Raw genomic sequence first — 20,305 nt, 5'->3', positions numbered from 1 at the left:
TAGGGATGCTCCTAAAGCACACATGTTGTCCTTAGTACCTGAATTTTTTTTAAAAAATTAAATCTATTACTTGGAAAATTATTTAAAATTTTGAAATTCTTTTGATATTCAACTCCATGTATGTATATATATATACAAGCATGACATGGAGATATTGCGGGTTCAGTTCCAGACCACTGCAATAAAGCAATTATTGCAATAAATCGGTCACAGGATTTTTTGGTTTCCCAGTGCATATAAAAGATATGTTTACACTATACTGTAGTCTATTAAGTGTGCAATAGCATTATGTCTAAAAAACAATGTACACACCTTAATTTAAAAATAATTTATTGCTAAAAAATGCAAACCATTATCTGAGCTTTCAGAGAGTCACAGTCTTTTTGCTGGTGGAGGGTCTCACCTTGATGGTGGTGGTTGCTGAAGGTTGGGGAGATTGTGACAATTTCTTAAAATGAGACAACAATGAAATTTACTGCAACGATTATTCTTCCTTTCACAAGCATTTTGTCTGTAGTATGCAGCGGGGTTAGATAACATTTTACCCTCAGTAGAACTTCTTTCAAAATAAGAGTCAATCCTCTCAAACCCTGATGCTGCTTTATCATCAAGTGTTTGTAATATTCTAAATCCTTTGTTGTCATTTCAACAGTCTTCACAGCATCTTCACCAGGAGTAGATTCCATCTCAAGAAACCACTTTCTCTGCTCAACCATAAGAAGCAACCCCTCATCTGTTCAAGTTTTATCATGAGATCGCAGCAATTCAGTCACATCTTCAGACTCCACTTCTAATTCTAGTTCTCTTGGTATTTTGACTATATCTGCAGTTACTTCCTCCACTGAAGTCTTGAACCCCTCGAAGTCATCCATGAGGGTTGGAATCAACTTCTCCCAAACTTGTGTTAATGTTGATATTTTGAACTCTTCCCATGAATCACCAATGCTCTTCATGGCATCTAGAATGGTGAGTCCTTTTCGGAAGGTTTTCAATTGACTGCATAATGGATGTTGTATTAGCAAGCATGAAAACACTAATCTTGTACATCGCCATTGGAGCTCTTGGGTAGCCAGATGCATTGTTAATGAGCAGTAATATTTTGAAAGGGATCTTCTTCTCTGAACGGCAGGTCTCAATAGTGTGCTTAAAGCATTCAGTAAACCATATGGTAAAAAGATGTATTGTCATGCAGGCTTTGTTTTTCCATTTATAGAGCACAGGCAGAGCAGATTTAGCATAATTCTTAAGGGCCCCAGCATTTTCAGAATGGTAAATGAGCATTGGCTTCAACTTCAAGTCACCAGCTGCATTAGCCCCTAATAAGAGAGTCAAAGCCTGTCCTTTGTAGCTTTGAAGCCAGATATTGACTTCTCCTCTCCAACTATGAGAGTCCTAGATGGCATCTTCTTCCAATAGAAGGCTACTTCATCTATATTGAAAATCTAAAATCTGTTGTTTAGTGTAGCCACCTTTATTAATGATCTTAGCTATATCTTCTGGATAATCTGCTGCAGCTTCTACATCAGCATTTACTGCTTCCCCTGGTTCTTTTATGTTATAGAGATAACTTCTTTCCTAAAACTTTATGAACCAACCTCTCTTAGCTTCAAACTTTTTTTCTGCAGCCTCCTCACATTTCTCAGTATTCATAGAATTGAAGAGAATTAGGGCCTTGCTCTGGATTAGTCTTTGGCTTAAGAGAATGTTGTGGCTGGTTTGATCTTCTATCCAGATTGCTGAAAATTTCTCCGTATCAGCAATAAGGCTGTTTCACTTTCTTATCATTCGTGTGTTCACTGAAGTAGCACTTTTAATTTCCTTCAAGAACTTTTTCTTTGCATCCACAACTTGGCTAACTGTTTGGCACAAGAGGCCTGGCTTTCGGCCTATCTTGCCTTTCAACATGCCTTCCTCACTAAGCTTAATCATTCCTAGCTTTTGATTTAAAGTGAGAGATGTGTGGCTCTTTCTTTCACTTAAACACTTAGAGGCCATTGTAGGGTTATTAATTGGCCTAATTTCAATACTGTTGTATCTCAGTGAATAGAAAGGCCTGAGGGGAGGGAGAGAGATGGGGGAATGACCCATTGGTGGAGCAGTCAGAACACACACATTTATTAAGTTCACTACCTTATATGAGTGCAGTTCATGGCACCCCAAAACAATTACAATAGTAACATCAAAGATCACTGATTGGGGCTTCCCTGGTGGCGCAGTGGTTGAGAGTCTGCCTGCCAGTGCAGGGGACACGGGTTAGAGCCCTGGTCTGGGAAGATCCCACATGCCACGGAGAAGCTGGGCCCGTGAATCACAACTACTGAGCCTGCGCATCTGGAGCCTGTGCCCCGCAACGGGAGGGGCCGCGATAGTGAGAGGCCCGCGCACCGCGATGAAGAGCGGTCCCCGCACCGCGATGAAGAGTGGCCCCCGCTTGCCGCAACTAGAGAAAGCCCTCGCATGAACCGAAGACCCAACACAGCCAAAAATAAATAATAAAAAAATAAATAAAGTAGCTATAAAATTAAAAAAAAAATCACTGATTTCAGACCACTGTAACAAATCTAAGAATAATGAAAAGTTTGAAATATTGCAAGAATTACAAGAGCACCAATAGGCTTGCTCGACACAGGGTTGCCACAAACCTTCAATTTGTAAAAAACACAATATCTGTGCCTTGCAATAAGGCAAAGTACAATAAAATGAGTTACGTCTGCATATTAAGAAAGATTCTGAGCCTCTGTGTGTCTATATTCATTAGTATGTGTTTATCATTCTGAGTTTAGACCTAAGTGCTCTTGGTTTCTGAATCTGTTTAAACCTCAGAACACAAGAAAGGCTGTAAAGGATTACAAGGCAGTTGACTTTGTTGGGAAATATAGATGTTAATTTCATATTAGGCACCTAGAGCTCTCTGGAGAGAAGTCCTCTGCCAATCTAATGAATAAATAAAATACAAATAAAGCTTCACACTCAAGTCTGTATGCCCCAGGGAGATAGTCTCTTGGAATTCAGTAATCAAGATGCCTGGAACTCTGTGCTGGACCACTCAGGGAGACCGGGCTGCATCAGTGCCCAGATTCTCAGGGCCTAACGGTAGCAAAGCTGGCCCCAAAGAAAGCAAATAATTAAGCAGGTCATTAGGAAGCCTATAAAAGTACGGATGTGCAGCTACGCCCTGCCGTTAACTTCAAAAGGTGACCAAAAGGCAGAGATCCTTTGCAGCAAAGGAAAAAGCAATGGAAAAAGTGAAGTCTCATGACACCTAAGGGCTTACTCGGGTAGGAGTTCATTCCATAAAAATCCAGTTGAGCCCAAGCAGACCAGTGGCTTCTTCATTTGCTTGGTCTGTGCTCTCAGAATCCACCCAGGGTTAGGCAGTGGCTGAGGTCTGCTCTGCTCTATAACTATAGTAGGGCTAGAGGCGGACAGGGCTGCCCCAACGAGGCCAGCAGACCTGGGAGTCCCAGAGCTTGCCCTTCGGCCTTGGCTGGGACAAAGCTGTGAAGTGTGTCTCTCTGTTTCCTTCCTTTAGGGCCCTTCCCACTTACATGCCTAGTGACCTCTGATTGCCCAGGGTCTGTCTTGTTTGGGCAGGGGATGAGATAGGATTAAACTCACTCACACTCACATGTAAATGACCCAAGTATCCTATTTAGGCTCACTCAAAATTTCAACAGTTCTCCAGAAAGAGGACAATATTTGATGATGGAATTTTAGGCACTGTGACCCTTTTGTGGAAGACAATGTTTTAGACTCTTAGAAGTCAGCTTTGTCTGGCCCCCAAATCATACTTCCCATTCAAGAAAGGTGAGGCCACGCCTCTTTGCCCTAATGGAATGCAAATCCATAGCTCCAGGTCAGTGCCACAGTCTCTGGGCTCCTATGTTCTGGGCTTAAAATGGACTCCTGTGGTTGGACTGGAGCGTACTGGTCCCAGGACATCCTCCAGTTCCTCCCAATTCTAATCTGACCCCAAATGGTTTGGAGATGCCGAAAAAGAGTGTGAAATGCCAATAATAGCGAATGAATTTGGTTGGGGTAAGGCTACTCTTAGTGTTCATTTGGGAAAGTAGCCAGAATCTTTTCATTAATTCTTCCTTCCCCTCTGTCCACCCGCCTGCCATCCACTGGAAATTACATTTCATTGGGTACAGTTTTTCATTTTAAGAAGACCTGCGTTCCTTTACTAAATTTATTTATCTAGTGGAGCCCTGATGTGATGTAATTTTGGGAAAGGACAACACTGAGTTGGTATAATTATTTCTTGATATTTAAAAGCTCCCTTGGTTAATGTGTTTTTGGGAACAAGCTGTTAAATCATTAAGGATGGTGTTTTGCAGGCTTTTTCTAAGCAGCAGCTACTGCTGACTTGAGCTGTTGGGCTTAAAGACCACCCCGACCTGAGCTCCCCATTAGCGTGCTGGTAATGGAAAGATCAGCACCTAACAGGCCTATTTACTAAAACTCTACTTGATGGATGTGACTATAATTGAACATTTTTATTTAAAAAAGAAAACTAAGGGAAGTTTTCTTGTCAAACTTTATGGTGTTCCCTAGGAACCGAGGGAAAGAGAAGAAACTTCTGGAAGCTGGAATCCACAGGTGACTTAAGAACTCCTTCAGCTGTGCTTATTTATTGCAAAGTAAATGATGGCGCTGAGAGCAGTTTGAGATAGAACAGGATAAAAATGATCTGTTGTGGTGCCAGAGAAGAGAAACAGGAGTAAAGTATGATAGACACAGTGAGGGAAGCTTCAGCTCCATTTGAGGATGACTTTTCCTATAGACACAATTCCCAACTGACAGGGAGGTGCCCCTGCGATAAGGAATTCCACGTCATGGGTGGTGCTCCAGAAGAATCAGGAAGAATACAGCCCTGGTAGAAGAAATTTACATATGGAACAGGAAGCTGGAGTGGTTTACCTCCAATTTCCTTTCTGAGGCTGATGTTCCCTTAATTATTCTCTGTTCAATATGGAAATGGGAAAAATGGGAGCCAAGAATTCAGGTTGAGTTATTGGTGGAGGGATCACTGTCATGGATAACATGCATGGTCAACAATACTAGCTTGGGCAAATCTGTTGATGGAAATGGGAATCATAATCTCACTGTGCTGTCCATATGTTCGTCATCTGGTTACTGCAAACAAAGAATAGTTCTCCTGATGGATTAGAAGGGTGAAAAAGAGAGGAGCCGCAAGTCCAGAAATAATACCAACCTGATCGTGTCATCAGTCTTTCTTAACAGACACTAAACCATTTCATGGTCTTTATCTTTTCTTCTTTTAATCTGGGAGCAGCAAAACTACTTCAAAAATTCAGTACATGTGATGGTGTGAGGTGATTTCAACTTTTACTAAAGTTTTACTTGTTCAGCATCTTGTTATGATTAGAAATGAACTAATGTTTTTCCAGACCAGTGATAGTGGACCTCAGCTGATGGGATGGGGTGGCTTTGTGAAACTCACACTGAAAGCCTTCTGAGAGAAGGTGGCAGGCTCAGCCTGACTATTATTGCCCAAGGCACTTCTTCTTCACAGCTCTGGAGTCCGGCAGCCTCAGTCTCCATCCCTTTGTCCTGAGGAGCTGACGTGGAGCTCAGAGAGACTTCTGCTGACCTGAATCTCTCTTCATCACCTGGTTTCTCTCTTGAAATTGCTGTCATTTTGTCATCTTAGTGATATCTTAATGCAGTCCCATCTTCATGGACTGGTGAAAATGACATGCTTATGATATTCTTTCAAGAGTTCAAATCATATCCAAGGGAGAAAGAAGGCAGCCTTACTCTTAAAGAAATATACATATCCTCACACATATGAAGCAAGTTTTTAAAATTTCACTTTATTTTCCTTCTACTGCATTTCCAAGACATAATTGTGATTTTGTTTCCTCTTCCATGTAATACTGTAAATAAAACTTTGATTAAATTTGTCTTGTGTATATGTCATATATAGGATGGTATATATGTTACAAATTAAATATACATAAATACACAAGCAGAAAGTAAAAAGAAAGGATGAAACTCAGTAGAAATAACTTGCTTTATTAAGGAGAAGGAAACAGCACAGGCAGGTGGATTAATGATGTACACTTAGGGTTTTCGGAGCCCATCATTATGTAGGACAGTCTTCTTTGAGCTATGCTTTGGGAAGAGAATGGATAACGCAGAGAAAGGAAGTGGCTTGTTAAAGGTTAACTGGCTAAGACACTGTGTGTTAGAAAACATGTATGGAAGACAACTGCCCACTAGATTAGATTACTTATCCCCAATTCGGTTCTCAAACAAGGGCAAGATATGTGAATGTATGAATACGCTACTTGTGTTCAACCTCTTTTGTGATATTGGCAGTCCCAGTTATTTTATCAGTCAGCGCCATGCCACAAACTGGGAATTTGAATTCAGAATAAGTAAAGGTACTGTTTCCACCTATGATGATTCTTAAACTATAAAGAAGGAGTTATGCCTCTCTAACACATTCTAAGAAATATATAAAAACAAATGATTGGGAAAGACGAGCTGTGTACCAACTGTAGTGGGGATGGCTCTAATGGAATTGAGTACACCAGCCACGGGGCAAAGAACCACCAAATGAATTTAACTGCTGCCACTTTAAGTATTTTTAAGTCATCTCCTACTGGAAAAAGCAAATCCAATGAACTTGGAAAAGGGGTGCTCAGAAATTCAATCTGCTGTTGCTGCTTTGTGAAGCTAAACATAAATGATTTTTAAACTGTTTACTGCTTAAGATTTTCTGTACCAGTAAGACCTCCAATAGATGGATCATAGAAAATGAACTTGACCTCCTTTGTAGAGATACACCTTTCGCTATCAGGGAGAATGTGGACACGCACCTTCTTGGCTGGCAGATCTGTATCTCATTTTTATGGCATAGATTTTTGTGTTTAGGGAGTACTATTTGACATTTGTTAGGTGCAAATCTTTATACTAGTGTTAAAGGCAGCAACTGGGATTTTTCCAGGACATTGAATTGGATTCTCTTTGCCCTTCTTCATCTAAACTCTTCTTATTTCCAAGGGCACTGGGAAATTGTAACAAATGCTTTGTTTTTTTAAATTGGGTAGAGTTGATTTACAATGTTGTGTTAGTTTCAGGTGTATAGCAAAGTGATTCAGCTATATATATATTCTTCTTCAGATTCTTTTTCATTATAGTTTATTACAAGATATTGCATATAGTTCCCTGTGCTATACAGTAAATCCTAGTTGTTTATCTATTTTATATATAGTAGTATATACCTGTTAATCCCAAACTCCTAATTTATCCCTCCCCCCCTTCCCCTTTGGTAACCATAAGTTTGTTTTCTATGTCTGTGAGTCTGTTTCTGTTTTGTAAATAAGTTCATTTGTATCATTTTTTAGATTCCACATATAAGTGATATCATATGATATTTGTCTTTCTTTGTCTGTCTTACTTCACTTAGTATGATAATCTCTGGGTCCACCCATGTTCCTGCAAATGGCAGTATTTCATTCTTTTTTATGGCTGAGTAATATTCCATTGTGTATGTATGTATGTATATATATATATATATATATATATATATACCACATCTTCTTTATCCATTCATCTGTCTATGGGCATTTAGGTTCCTTGGCTATTGTAAATGGTGTTGCTATGAACACTGGGGTACATGTATCTTTTCAAATTAGAGTTTTATCTGGATATATGCCCAGGGATCATTTTAAGGAACCTTCATACTGTTTTCCGTAGTGGCTGCACAAATTTACATTCCCACCAACAGTGTAGGAGGGTTCCCTTTTCTCCACACCCTGTCCAGCATTTATTATTGTAACAAACCCTTTCTTAAAGACTTCTCTCATGGAATATAGACTTGGCCAGAGTCTACTTTGGATATTCAGACTATAGACAGAATCAGTAGACAAAGAGCACAATAAAGTTAATTCTGTGGATAAGTTTCTTGGCCTTTCTTTTAACCTTCTTATGTTTGCATGGAAAACTCCTAGTGCAGTGTCTGACATAATAGGCAGATAAAGTACGTATAAAGTACGTATAACTTAGCTGGGATGAGCCTGGGGTTCATTCATTAACTTTTTTTTCCCTTGTTGATGCCCACCTACATTCTTTACTATAAGTAGGTCCTCCTCGCCATTGCTATCTAGATCTACATAAAAACAAAACTTCCCTGGAATCTTGACTATTGAGTTCTCATTTTTTTAAAATCTTTTTTAAAAAAATTCTTTATTGAATTTGTTACAATATTGCTTCTGTTTTTTATGTTTTCATCTTTTGGCCGCGAGGCATGTGGGATCTTAGCTCCCCCATCAAGGATTGAACCCACACACCCCTGCATTGGAAGGCGAAGTCTTAACCACTACACCACCAGCGAAGTCCCGAGTTCTTATTTTATCAGGAACTCTGGGAGAGTAATTCTTATGGAATGTGGTATTTTATGTCGTATTGTCTCCCCTCTGCCAAACTTTTTCCTCTTTCTCTGCATTGCTGTGGATTCTGTTGACTAATTTCTGGTTGAATTTGACACCTAATAGTCATCAACTGATTGCATTCAATTAACAGCCATTATATTCTTCAGTTACTCTCTGTTTAGACACGAGTTTATTGATCTGGTAAGATTTTATTCTTCAGAAACATAAACAACATGCCATTTAATTTGGCCTCACTACTGTCTCTAAGCACCATGAGAGAGGCATTTAAAGAGGCAGTGTATGGGAGGGGGGAAAGGCTATCTTTCTTTCTAAGAAGAGGGGGAAGAAATCAGGTTAAACTTTGATCACTATAATCTCACCTTTGGACTTTTATTAAAACTGTTTGACACAGCTGTGCTGGCAGATAGAGTAGGAAGATAAATGGACCTGTGTGAATAGGTTTAATATCAAACGTGGATATGAGACATGGCAGGTTATCTCATCCGGGAAATGTTCACGTCCTACAAGATTTGCAGGTTACTGTTAATGATCCTTTCGGGCTTAGGGGGCCAAAAGGTGAACATGATTGAGGTACCTTTTGCCATGAATATTTCACAGCCTGAGTATCCCTTTCTTATTTGGGGCTGTGCTGACTGAGGCCTTCTTCAGGTTGAGTCCTCAGTTGACTGATGAATACAAAACGACTCTCTGAACAAAAGGCATTCAAGATTCGCTGAAGACAAGACAACCTACTTTGGTTTCTGTGTCTGGTACCGGGGTATCAACGGAGATAAAACACTGAGCGACAGGGAAGCGAAATACAGAATAACACAATCTATTGTTCTTCCATTGACTGTAAGTATAATGGGAAAGTTAGCGAGTCACCGTAATGTCATGGACCGCTGTGAACTTGGGAGAACTCAAGGATCAGAAAGTAACATGAAACAAGGAGGGAAATGGAGATAATATTGGGTTACTGAACATTCTCAAATTGTACTGAAACGCATCCCATCCCTTTGGCGGGGGCATGTTTTTGACAAGGAAGACAATGGGAAGAAACTGGTGGCTGTAACAATATCACCATTTTCTTTTACTACGGGCCGTAATGTGAACTTCTTAGAAGACACCTTCTTTCACCACGGTTTTGTTGTTTGGTCTATTGAGGAGCCCGGAGACCAAAGTCGTTGCCTTGTTCTGGGGCTGTCTAAAACCAAGGAGCCTGGTTCTCCCAGCCAACGACAGCTGCTCTGTTGTGAGTTACAGAGTCGGTTTGCAGCCAAGGGCAGAGGAAAGGAACTGAGAGGGAACGAGAGAAGCAAAGACAGGGAACAGGCAGGGTGAAGAATTTGGAGCATACAAGAGAAAGAGTAGGAAGGAAGAAATTAAGGCAGTGGAGGAAAGAAATGAGAAAAGGAGGTTTCATGGCAGAGGGGTGGGGTCAGGGAGTATGGCTGCTTTACCATTCCAGGGTCTGAACGAGGTTCCCCTCAAAGTAAATAAAACAAAACAAAAACAGCAAGAACAGAATCGCTTTTGGAGTGATTTTGTTGGAACCAGAAATCTACCCTTGGATTAACAATTTTCTGAGAGAAATTTAGCGAAGGCATGGTAACTTTTTTTTTTTAAATCTGTGACATTCTTGCGCTAAAGCATCCTTTGCCAAGCACGTACCATGGAGAAAATACCTATTTAACCCATGTCTTGACATAAAGTCTACTTATAACTAACAATGGTGCTGATGAAGGATATGGGGTCTCTTTTCTTGTAGGAAAATGAACATAAATATACAGATACAAAATTTTGCACACAAACTTTTGTGTGTGTGAGTTCACACACTCCTGAAATCCATTCATAAACCTCTCAGAATTCTACAGAAATAAGTAAAGAATTGCTACTCCAGAATATCTAACAAAGAGCTTGCATAGAGTAGATTGTCAATAAACTCTTACAGCCTCAAATTAGCAAGTGTTCTGGTTAACTGAATATTCCAGTTGGCCAAAGTTTACCATATATGCTTTCACAAATAACCGGTTTTCAAGGAATTAGAGATAAGTACAATAATTTCAATATCAAAAGTATACTCATTGCACTATAACCTCTTGTGTTTTTTACTTTTTGATGGTTAATGCTATACGTAAAGAGGATGAATAAGATGGGTCTGAATCCACGGTCATCTTAATACATTCTCTAGAAGTAATTTTTTATTAACCCATTCTGATTATCAGTGTGTTCCCTTGCGTTTTCATCTCCCTTAGTAAAAGTGGAGTTGAGAGTAGTTTTGAATATTAGCTGCTAGCTTATGTAGAATATAGTTGCATTATGAGGATTGGCGTGAGAGGGGTGTAAATATACCACAGCCAGCCTCTCTCCTCTCTGCCATGAATACCAACCCTTCCATCCTCTACCCTCACCATTTGATTTCTTACCATTGGAACAGAGAGACCTTGGAGGGCCTGGTTGCTTAATGTTCAAGATACCTTGGAATATGGCAGGTTGCTTCCTGGAGCAGTTAACTGAGGCACAGAATGAGTATGAAGCATGCCTGAGAAGGAGGAAGTCTGAACTAGCAAAGCAATAGTGGAAGCTGATCTCAAGGAATCAGTAAGAAGATGTGGTGAGTAATCCAGGGAGGAGGACTAGTTCCTGGGGACACCAGGAGCATGTAGAAAAAGACACATTCGATAGAATGGGGAGAGAAGTGTCCAAATTACTCATATTATAAGAGCATCACCCTTGTTCCTCACTGCATGCTTCACCCTGCAGCGGGTCACCGGGTTTGAAGACACAGAACTGGCTTGAATAGGAAAAAGGAGATCCAGAAAACCACGATGAAATGAAATTCTTCCTGACTTACCAAAATGCTACAAGGGGTTGGGTGATAAGTATGGAAGCGGGAAGCCCAGAAGCTAAAAGGGCAGACACCTCCCAAATTATGAAGGAACTAAATTAACAGAAGGCGCCTTCGGGACACAAGCACCATTAGCAGAAAGTTCATTCTAACTTGCAGGTGGGTTTGAATTATAACATTTATTGCCACCTCCATCACCTCCGCTACCAGCACTTTCCAGGGGACAGGGGCTGGACTCATTTTCTTTTTGTCTATTAACCCAGTTCATGTATGAATGTAATCTTCATAACGATCTGTGAAACAAATAGTACCATCCTCATTTTACAGATGAGGAAAATGAAGGCTAGAGGTCATTAAGTGTCTCATCCCAAGGCATCCATCCAGTAAGGGGTTGATGTAGAATCCAAATCCAGGTTCTACTGAGGCCAGAAAGTGGCCCCTCATAAGAAATGGTGTTTATTTCCACGGGCAAAAATGGACTTCTTGGGACCAAGGGAAGCTCTGGATTTTAGAGAAACAAACAAACAAACAAACAAACAAAACCCAGTCCCCATGCCTGATCTTTCCAGCTGGACTCTTCCCAGTTTGGTTTGTGGTTACTTCCAGCACTCTTCTTATAACTCTGGAGTCGCTGGTGATCTTGGCCACGTTATTTAAACTGTTCAAGCCTTAATTTCCTCTTATGCTAGATGAGGCAATGACATTTAACACTCCGATCTTTTTCACCTGCAACATTCTTTGATTTTATTAACATCTATAATATAGCCAGCGTGCATGGAAATTGTAGACACCGCTGGAGATACAGTATTGTGCACTGTGGGGCTTGCCACCTCAAGGCTCCCCACCAGGCACTGAGCTCTTCTAGAGCAAACACCACGTCACTCATCTCTGTACCTCTGCCCAGGCCCTACCCATGCCTTGCTCTCTGTTCACGTATTACAGATGCTCAATGAACGTTTATCAAAATTATACGAAAAAAGGAAGCTAGTCATGATCAGTAGTTAATACAAAACGGAATGTGGCAAATTCCTTAGAAGCAATACAGCATAATGAGATAGGCCATAGGAAAGGAAATAAATACCAGCTGGAGTGATCAGGAGACCTCCATGGAAGAGTTGACCTCTGACTTTGAAGGATGGGCAAGGCCTTGATAGGCAGACATGGGGCATCATGAGGAATCTGAGAGACGGGAAAGTTTCCTGTCGTCTAGTTTTATCTGTCAAATGGTGTGTATAAGAGATGGTAGTAGCAGGTAACACCAGAAAGGAAAGTGCGGTTGAATTATTAATCACCTTAAAGTTTTAGCCTTAGATTTTAGATTGTTCTGTAGGAAATTAGGAGCCAGTGAAGGTTTTTAAATAAAAAAGTGGCATCAGTGGTTGTGTCATATTTATAATCCAATCAACATTTGAACATTGTATGGGGACTTTCACATTTTTTTTAAATCGTTTTAAAATTTTAATTTAATTTAATTTTTTTTAACATCTTTATTGGAGTAAAATTGCTTTACAGCAGTGTGTTAGTTTCTGCTTTATAACAAAGTGAATCAGCTATACATATACATATATCCCCATATCCCTTCCCTCTTGCATCTCCCTCCCACCCTCCTTATCCCACACCTCTAGGTGGTCACAAAGCACCGAGCTGATCTCCTTGTGCCATGGGGCTGCTTCCCACTAGCTATCTATTTTACATTTGGTAGTGTATATATGTCCATGCCACTCTCTCACTTCATCCCAGCTTACCCTTTCCCCTCCCCGAGTCCTCAAGTCCATTCTCTATGTCTGTGTCTTTATTCCGGTCCTGTCTCTAGGTTCTTCAGAACCATTTTTTTCTTTTGTTTTAGATTCCATGTAAATGTGTTAGCATATGGTATTTGTTTTTCTCTTTCTGACTTACTTCACTCTGTATGACAGTCTCTAGGTCCATCCACCTCACTACAAATAACTCAATTTCGTTTCTTTTTATGGCTAAGTAATATTCCATTGTATATATGTGCCAAATCTTCTTTATGCATTCATCTGTCAACAGATATTTAGGTTGCACTCAAGTCCTGGCTATTGTAAATAGGCCTGCAACGAACATTGTTGTACATGACTCTTTTTGAATTATGGTGTTTTCAGGGTATATGGCCAGTAGTGGGATTGCTGGGTTGTATGGTAGTTCTATTTTTAGTTTTTTTTAATTATTTATTTATTTATTTATTTATTTATTTATTTATTTATGGCTGTGTTGGGTCTTCGTTTCTGTGCAACAGCCTTCTCTACTTGCGGCAAGTGGGGGCCACACTTCATCGTGGTGCGCAGGCCTCTCATTATTGCAGCCTCTCTTGTTGCGGAGCACAGGCTCCAGATGCGCAGGCTCAGTAGTTGTGGCTCAGGGGCCCAATTGCTCCACGGCATGTGGGATCTTCCCAGACCAGGGCTCGAACCCGTGTCCCCTGCATTGGCAGGCAGATTCTCAACCACTGCACCACCAGGGAAGCCCCTATTTTTAGTTTCTTAAGGAACCTCCATACTGTTCTCCATAGTGGCTGTATCAATTTACATTCCCACCAACAGTGCAAGAGGGTTCCCTTTTCTCCACACCCTCTCCAGCATTTCTTGTTTGTAGATTTTTGGATGATGGCCATTCTGACTGGTGTGAGGTGATACCTCATTGTAGTTTTGATTTGCATTTCTCTAATGATTAGTGATGTTGAGCATCCTTTCTTGTGTTTGTTGGCAATCTGTATATCTTCATTAGAGAAATGTTTATTTAGGATTTCTATCCATTATTGGATTGGGTTGTTTGGTTTTTGATATTGAGCTGCATGAGCTGCTTGTAAATTTTGGAGATTAATCCTTTGTCAGTTGCTTTGTTTGCAAATATTTTCTCCCATTCTGAGGGTTGCCTTTGCGTCTTGGTTATGGTTTCCTTTGATGTGCAAAAGCTTTTAAGTTTCATTAGGTCTCATTTGTTTATTTTTGTTTTTATTTCCATTTCTCTAGGAGGTGGGTCAAAAGGATCTTGCTGTGATTTATGTCATAGAGTGCTCTGCCTATGTTTTCCTCTAGGAGTTTGATAGTGTCTGGCCTTACATTTAGGTCTTTAATCCATTTTGAGTTTATTTTTGTGTATGGTGTTAGGGAGTGTTCTAATTTCATTCTTTTACATGTAGCTGTCCAGTTTTCCCAGCACCACTTATTGAAGAGGCTGTCTTTTCTCCATTGTATATTCTTGCCTCCTTTATCAAAAATAAGGTGACCATATGTGCGTGGGTTTATCTCTGGGCTTTCTATCCTGTTCCATTGATTTATATTTCTGTTTTTGTGCCAGTACCATACTGTCTTGATTACTGTAGCTTTGTAATAGAGTCTGAAGTCAGGGAGCCTGATTCCTCCAGCTCCGTTTTTCTTTCTCAAGATTGGTTTGGCTATTCGGGGTCTTTTGTGTTTCCATACATATGGTGAAATTTTTTGTTCTAGTCCTGTGAAAAATACCAATGGTAGTTTGATAGTGATTGCATTGAATCTGTAGATTGCTTTGGGCAGTATAGTCATTTTCACAACGTTGATTCTTCCAATCCAAGAATATGGTATATCTCTCCATCTGTTTGTATCATCTTTAATTTCTTTCACCAGTGTCTTATAGCTTTCTGCATACAAGTGTTTTGGTTCCATAGGTAGGTTTATTCCTAAGCATTTTATTCTTTTTGTTGCAATGGTAAGTGAGAGTGTTTCCTTAATTTCTCTTTCAGATTTTTCATCATTAGTGTATAGGAATGCAAGAGATTTCTGTACATTAATTTTTTTTAATTAATTAATTAATTAATTAATTTTTGGCTGTGTTGGGTCTTCGTTTCCATGAGGGCTTTCTCTAGTTGCGGCAAGTGGGGGCCACTCTTCATCGCGGTGCGCAGGCCTCTCACTATCGTGGCCTCTCTTGTCGCGGAGCACAGGCTCCAGACACGCAGGCTCAGTAGTTGTGGCTCACGGGCCCAGTTGCTCCGCGGCATGTGGGATCGTCCCAGACCAGGGCTCGAACCTGTGTCCCCTGCTTTAGCAGGCAGATTCTCAACCACTGCACCACCAGGGAAGCCCTGTTCATTAATTTTGTATCCTGCTACTCTACCAAATTCATTGCTTAGCTCTAGTAGTTTTCTGGTAGCATGTTTAGGATTTTCTATGTATAGTGTCATGTAATCTGCAAACAGTGACAGTTATACTTCTTCTTTTCCATTTTGATTCCTTTTATTTCTTTTTCCTCTCTGATTGCTGTGGCTAAAACTTCCAAAACTATGTTGAATAATAGTGGTGAGAGTGGGCAACCTTGTCTTGTTCCTGATCTTAGTGGAAATGGTTTCAGTTTTTCACCATTGAGAAAGATGTTGGCTGTGGGTTTGTCATATATGGCCTTTATTATGTTGAGGCAAGTTCCCTCTATGCCTACTTTCTGGAGGGTTTTTATCATAAATGGGTTCTGAATTTTGTCAAAAGATTTTTCTGTGTCTATTGAGATGATCATATGGGTTTTCTCCTTCAATTTGTTAATATGGTGTATTACATTGATTGATTTGCGTATATTGAAGAATCCTTGATTCCTAGGATAAACCCCACTTTATCATGGTGTATGATCCTTTTAATGTGGTGTTGGATTCTGTTTGCTAGTACTTTATTGAGCATTTTTGCATCCATATTCCTCAGTGATTCCTCAGCCTGTAGTTTTCTTTCTCTGTGACATCTTTGTCTGGTTTTGGTATCAGGGTGATGGTGGCCTCGTAGAAGGAGTATGGGAGTGTTCCTCCCTCTGTTATATTTTGGAAGAGTTTGGGAATGATAGGTATTAGCTCTTCTGTAAATGTTTGACAGAATTCACCTGTGAAGCCATCTGGTCCTGGGCTTTTGTTTGTTGGAAGATTTTTAATTACAATATCAATTTCAGTGTTTTGATTGGTCTGTTTATATTTTGTATTCCTTCCTGGTTCAGTCTTGGAAGGTTGTGCTTTTCTAAGAGCTTGTCCATTTATTCCAGGTTGTCCATTTTACTGGCATAGAGTTGCTTGTAATAGTCTCTTAGGATGCTTTGTATTTCTGTGGTGTCTGCTATAACTTCTCCTTTTTCATTTCTAATTTTATTGATTTGAGTCCTCTCCCTCTTTTTCTTGATGAGTCTGGCTAATGGTTTATCAATTTTGTTTATCTTCTCAAAGAACCAGCTTTTAGTTTTATTGATCTTTGCTATTGTTTTCTTTGTTTCTATTTCATTTATTTCTGCTGTGATCTTTGTGATTTCTTTCCTTCTACGGACTTTGGGTTTTCTTTGTTCTTCTATCTCTAGCTTCTTTAGGTGTAGGGTTAGATTGTTTATTTGAGATTTTTCTTGTTTCTTGAGGTGAGATTGAATTGCTATAAACTTCCCTCTTAGAACTGCTTTTGCTGCATTCTATAGATTTTGGGTTGTTGTGTTTTATTTGTCATTTGTTTCTATGTATCTTGTTATTTCTTCTTGGATTTCTTTATGATATCTTGATTATTTAGTAGTACACTGTTTAGCCTCCATGTATTTGTGGTTTTTACAGCTTTTTTCCTGTAATTGATATCTAGTCTCATAGCACTGTGGTGGGAAAAGATACCTGATGTGATTTCAATTTTCTTAAATTTACCAAGGCTTGATTTGTGACCCAATATATGATATATCCTGAAGAATGTTCCATGAGCAATTGAGAAGTGTATTTTGTTGTTTTTGGATGTAATATCTTGTTTCAGGTGTCATTTAAAGCTTGTGTTTCCTTATTTATTTTCTTTTTGGATGATCTGTCCATTGGTGAAAGTGGGGTGTTAAATTCCCCTACTATGATTGTGTTACTGTCGATTTCCCCTTTTATGGCTGTTAGCATTTGCCTTATGTATTGAGGTGCTACTATGTTGGGTGCATAAGTATTTACAATTGTTATATCTTCTTATTGGATTGATCCCTTGATCATTATGTAGTGTCTTTCTTTGTCTTTTGTAATAGTCTTATTTTAAAGTTTAATTTGTCTGATATGAGAATTGCTACTCCAGCTTTCTTTTGATTTCCGTTTGCATGGCATATCTTTTTCCATCCCCTCACTTTCGGTCTGTATGTGTCCCTAGGTCTGAAGTGGGTCTCTTGTAGACAGCATATATACGGGTTTTGTTTTTGTATTCATTCAGCCAGTCTGTGTCTTTTGGTTGGATCATTTAATCCATTTACACTTAATGTAATTATTGATATGTATGTTCCTATTACCATTTTCTTAATTGTTTTGGGTTTGTTTTTGTAGGTCTTTTCCTTGTCTTGTGTTTCCCACCTAGAGAATTTCCTTCAGCATTTGTTGTAGTGTTGGTTTCGTGGTGCTGAATTCTCTTAACTTTTGTTTGTCTGTAAAGGTTTTAATTTTTCTGTCAAATCTGAATGAGATGTTTGCTGAGTAAAGTAATCTTGGTTGTAGGTTTTTCCCCTTCATCACTTTAAATATGTCCTGCCACTCCCTTCTGGCTTGCAGAGTTTCTGCTGAAAGATCAGCTGTTAACCTTATGGGAATTCCCTTGTGTGCTATTTGTTGTTTTTCCCTTGATGCTCATAATATTTTTTCTTTGTATTTAATTTTTGATAGTTTGATTAATATGTGTCTTGATGTGTTTCTCCTTGGATTTATCCTGTGTGGGAATCTCTGTGCTTCTTGGACTTGATTATTTCCTCTCCCATATTAGGGAAGTTTTCAACTCTAATCTCTTCAAATCTTTTCTCCATCCCTTTCTTTTTCTCTTCTTCTCCTGGGACCCCTATAATTCGAATGTTGGTGTGTTTAATGTTGTCCCAGAGGTCTCTGAGTCTGTCCTCAATTCTTTTCATTCTTTTTTCTTTATTCTGCTCTGTGGTAGTTATTTCCACTGTTTTATCTTCCAGGTCACTTATCCATTCTTCTGCCTCAGTTATTCTGCTATTGATTCCTTCTAGAGAATTTTAAATTTCATTTATAGTGTTGTTCATCATTGTTTGTTAGCTCTTTAGTTCTTCTAGGTCCTTGTTAAACGTTTCTTGTATTTTCTCCATTCTATTTCCAAGATTTTGGATCATCTTTACTATCATTACTCTGAATTCTTTTTCAGGTAGACTGCCTATTTCCTCTTCATTTGTTTGGTCTGGTAGGTTTTTACCTTGCTCCTTCATCTGCTGTGTATTTCTCTGTCTTCTCATTTTGCTTAACTTACTGTGTTTGGGGTCTTCTTTTCGCAGGCTGCAGGTTCGTAGTTCCCATTATTTTTGGTGTCTTCTCCCAGTGGGTAAGCTTGGTTCAGTGGGTTGTGTAATCTTCCTGATGGAGGGGACCAGTGCCTGTGTTCTGGTGGATGAGGCTCGATCTTGTCTTTCTGGTGGGCAGGACTGCATCCAATGGTGTGTTTTGGGATGTCTGTGAACTTATTATGATTTTAGGCATCCTCTCTGCTAGTGGGTGGAGTTGTGATCCTGTCTTGCTAGTTGTTTGGCATAGGGTGTCCAGCTCTGTAGCTTGCTGGTTATTGAGTGGAGCTGGGTCTTAGCGTTGAGATGGAGATCTCTGGGAGAACTTTCGCCAGTTGATATTATGTGGAGCTGGGAGGTCTCTGGTGGACCAATGTCCTGAACTCGGCTCTCCCGCCTCAGAGGCTCAGGCCTGACATGAGGCCAGAGCACTAAGACCCTGTCAGCCACATGGCTCAGAAGAAAAGGGAGAAAAAAAGAGAAAGAAAGAAAGAAAGAAAGGACAAATAAAATAAAATAAAATAAAGCTATTAAAAATATTATTAAAAACAAAAAAAATAAAATAGTAATTAAAAAAAAAAAGAAAGAAAGAAGAGAGCAACCAAACCAAAACAAACAAACAAACAAATCCACCAGGGATAAAATGTGCTAAAAACTATACTAAAAAAAAAAAAAAAGACAGAATCCTAGGACAAATGACAAAAACAAAGCTATACAGACAAAATCACACAAAGAAGAATACACATACACACTCACAGAAAGAGAAAAAGGAAAGAAATATATATATGAAGAAAAAAAAAGGAAGAGAGCAACCAAATCAATAAACAAATCTACCAATGATAATAAGCTCTAAATACTAAACTAAGATAAACATAAAACCAGAAACAAATTAGATGCAGAAAGCAAACCCCAAGTCTACATTTGCTCCCATAGTCCATTGCCTCAATTTTGGGATGATTCATTGTCTATTTAGGTATTCCACAGATTCAGGGTACATCAAGTTGATTGTGGAGATTTAATGTGCTGCTCCTGAGGCTGCTGGGAAAATTTTCCCTTTCTCTTCTTTGTTCGCGCAGCTCCTGTGGTTCAGCTTTGGATATGGCCCTGCTTCTGCTTGTAGGTCACCTGAGGGCATCTGTTCCCCGCACAGACAGGATGGGGTTAAAGTAGCAGCTGATTAGGGGGCTCTGGCTCACTGAGGCCAGGGATTGGGAGGGGTACAGCATGTGGGGAGAGCCTGTGGTGGCAGAGGCTGGTGTGACATTGCAACAGCCTGAGGCGCACCATGTGTTCTCCCTGGGAAGTTGTCCCTGGATCACGGGGCACTGGCAGTGGTGGGCTGCACAGGCTCCTGGGAGGGGAGGTGTGGATAGTGAGCTGTGCTTGCACACAGGCTTCTTGGTGGCTTCAGCAGCAGACTTAGGGTTTCATGCCCATCTCTGGTGTCTGCGCTGATAGCTGCAGCTCGCGTCTGTCTCTGGAGCTCATTTAGGCGATGCTTTGAATCCCCTCTCGTCGTGCACCCCAAAACAATGGTCTCCTGCCTCTTAGGCAGTTCCAGACTTTTCCCCAGACTCCCTCCAGGCTAGCTGTGGCGCACTAGCCCTCTTCAGGCTATGTGCACACAGCCAACCCCAGTCCTCTCCCTGGGATCTAACCTCCAAAGCCCGAGCCTCAGCTCCCAGCCCCGGCCCGCCCTGGCGGGTGAGCAGACAAGCCTCTCAGGCTGGTGAGTGCTGGTCGGCTATGATCCTCTGTGCAGGAATCTCTCCACTTTGTCCTCTGCATCCCGTTGCTGTGCTCT

The sequence above is a fragment of the Balaenoptera acutorostrata genome, chromosome 1 (genome assembly GCF_949987535.1).
Source record: "Balaenoptera acutorostrata chromosome 1, mBalAcu1.1, whole genome shotgun sequence".
Taxonomy (NCBI): Eukaryota; Metazoa; Chordata; class Mammalia; order Artiodactyla; family Balaenopteridae; genus Balaenoptera; species Balaenoptera acutorostrata.
The sequence above is the reverse complement of the archived record's forward strand: the minus strand, read 5'-3'. Positions refer to the sequence as shown.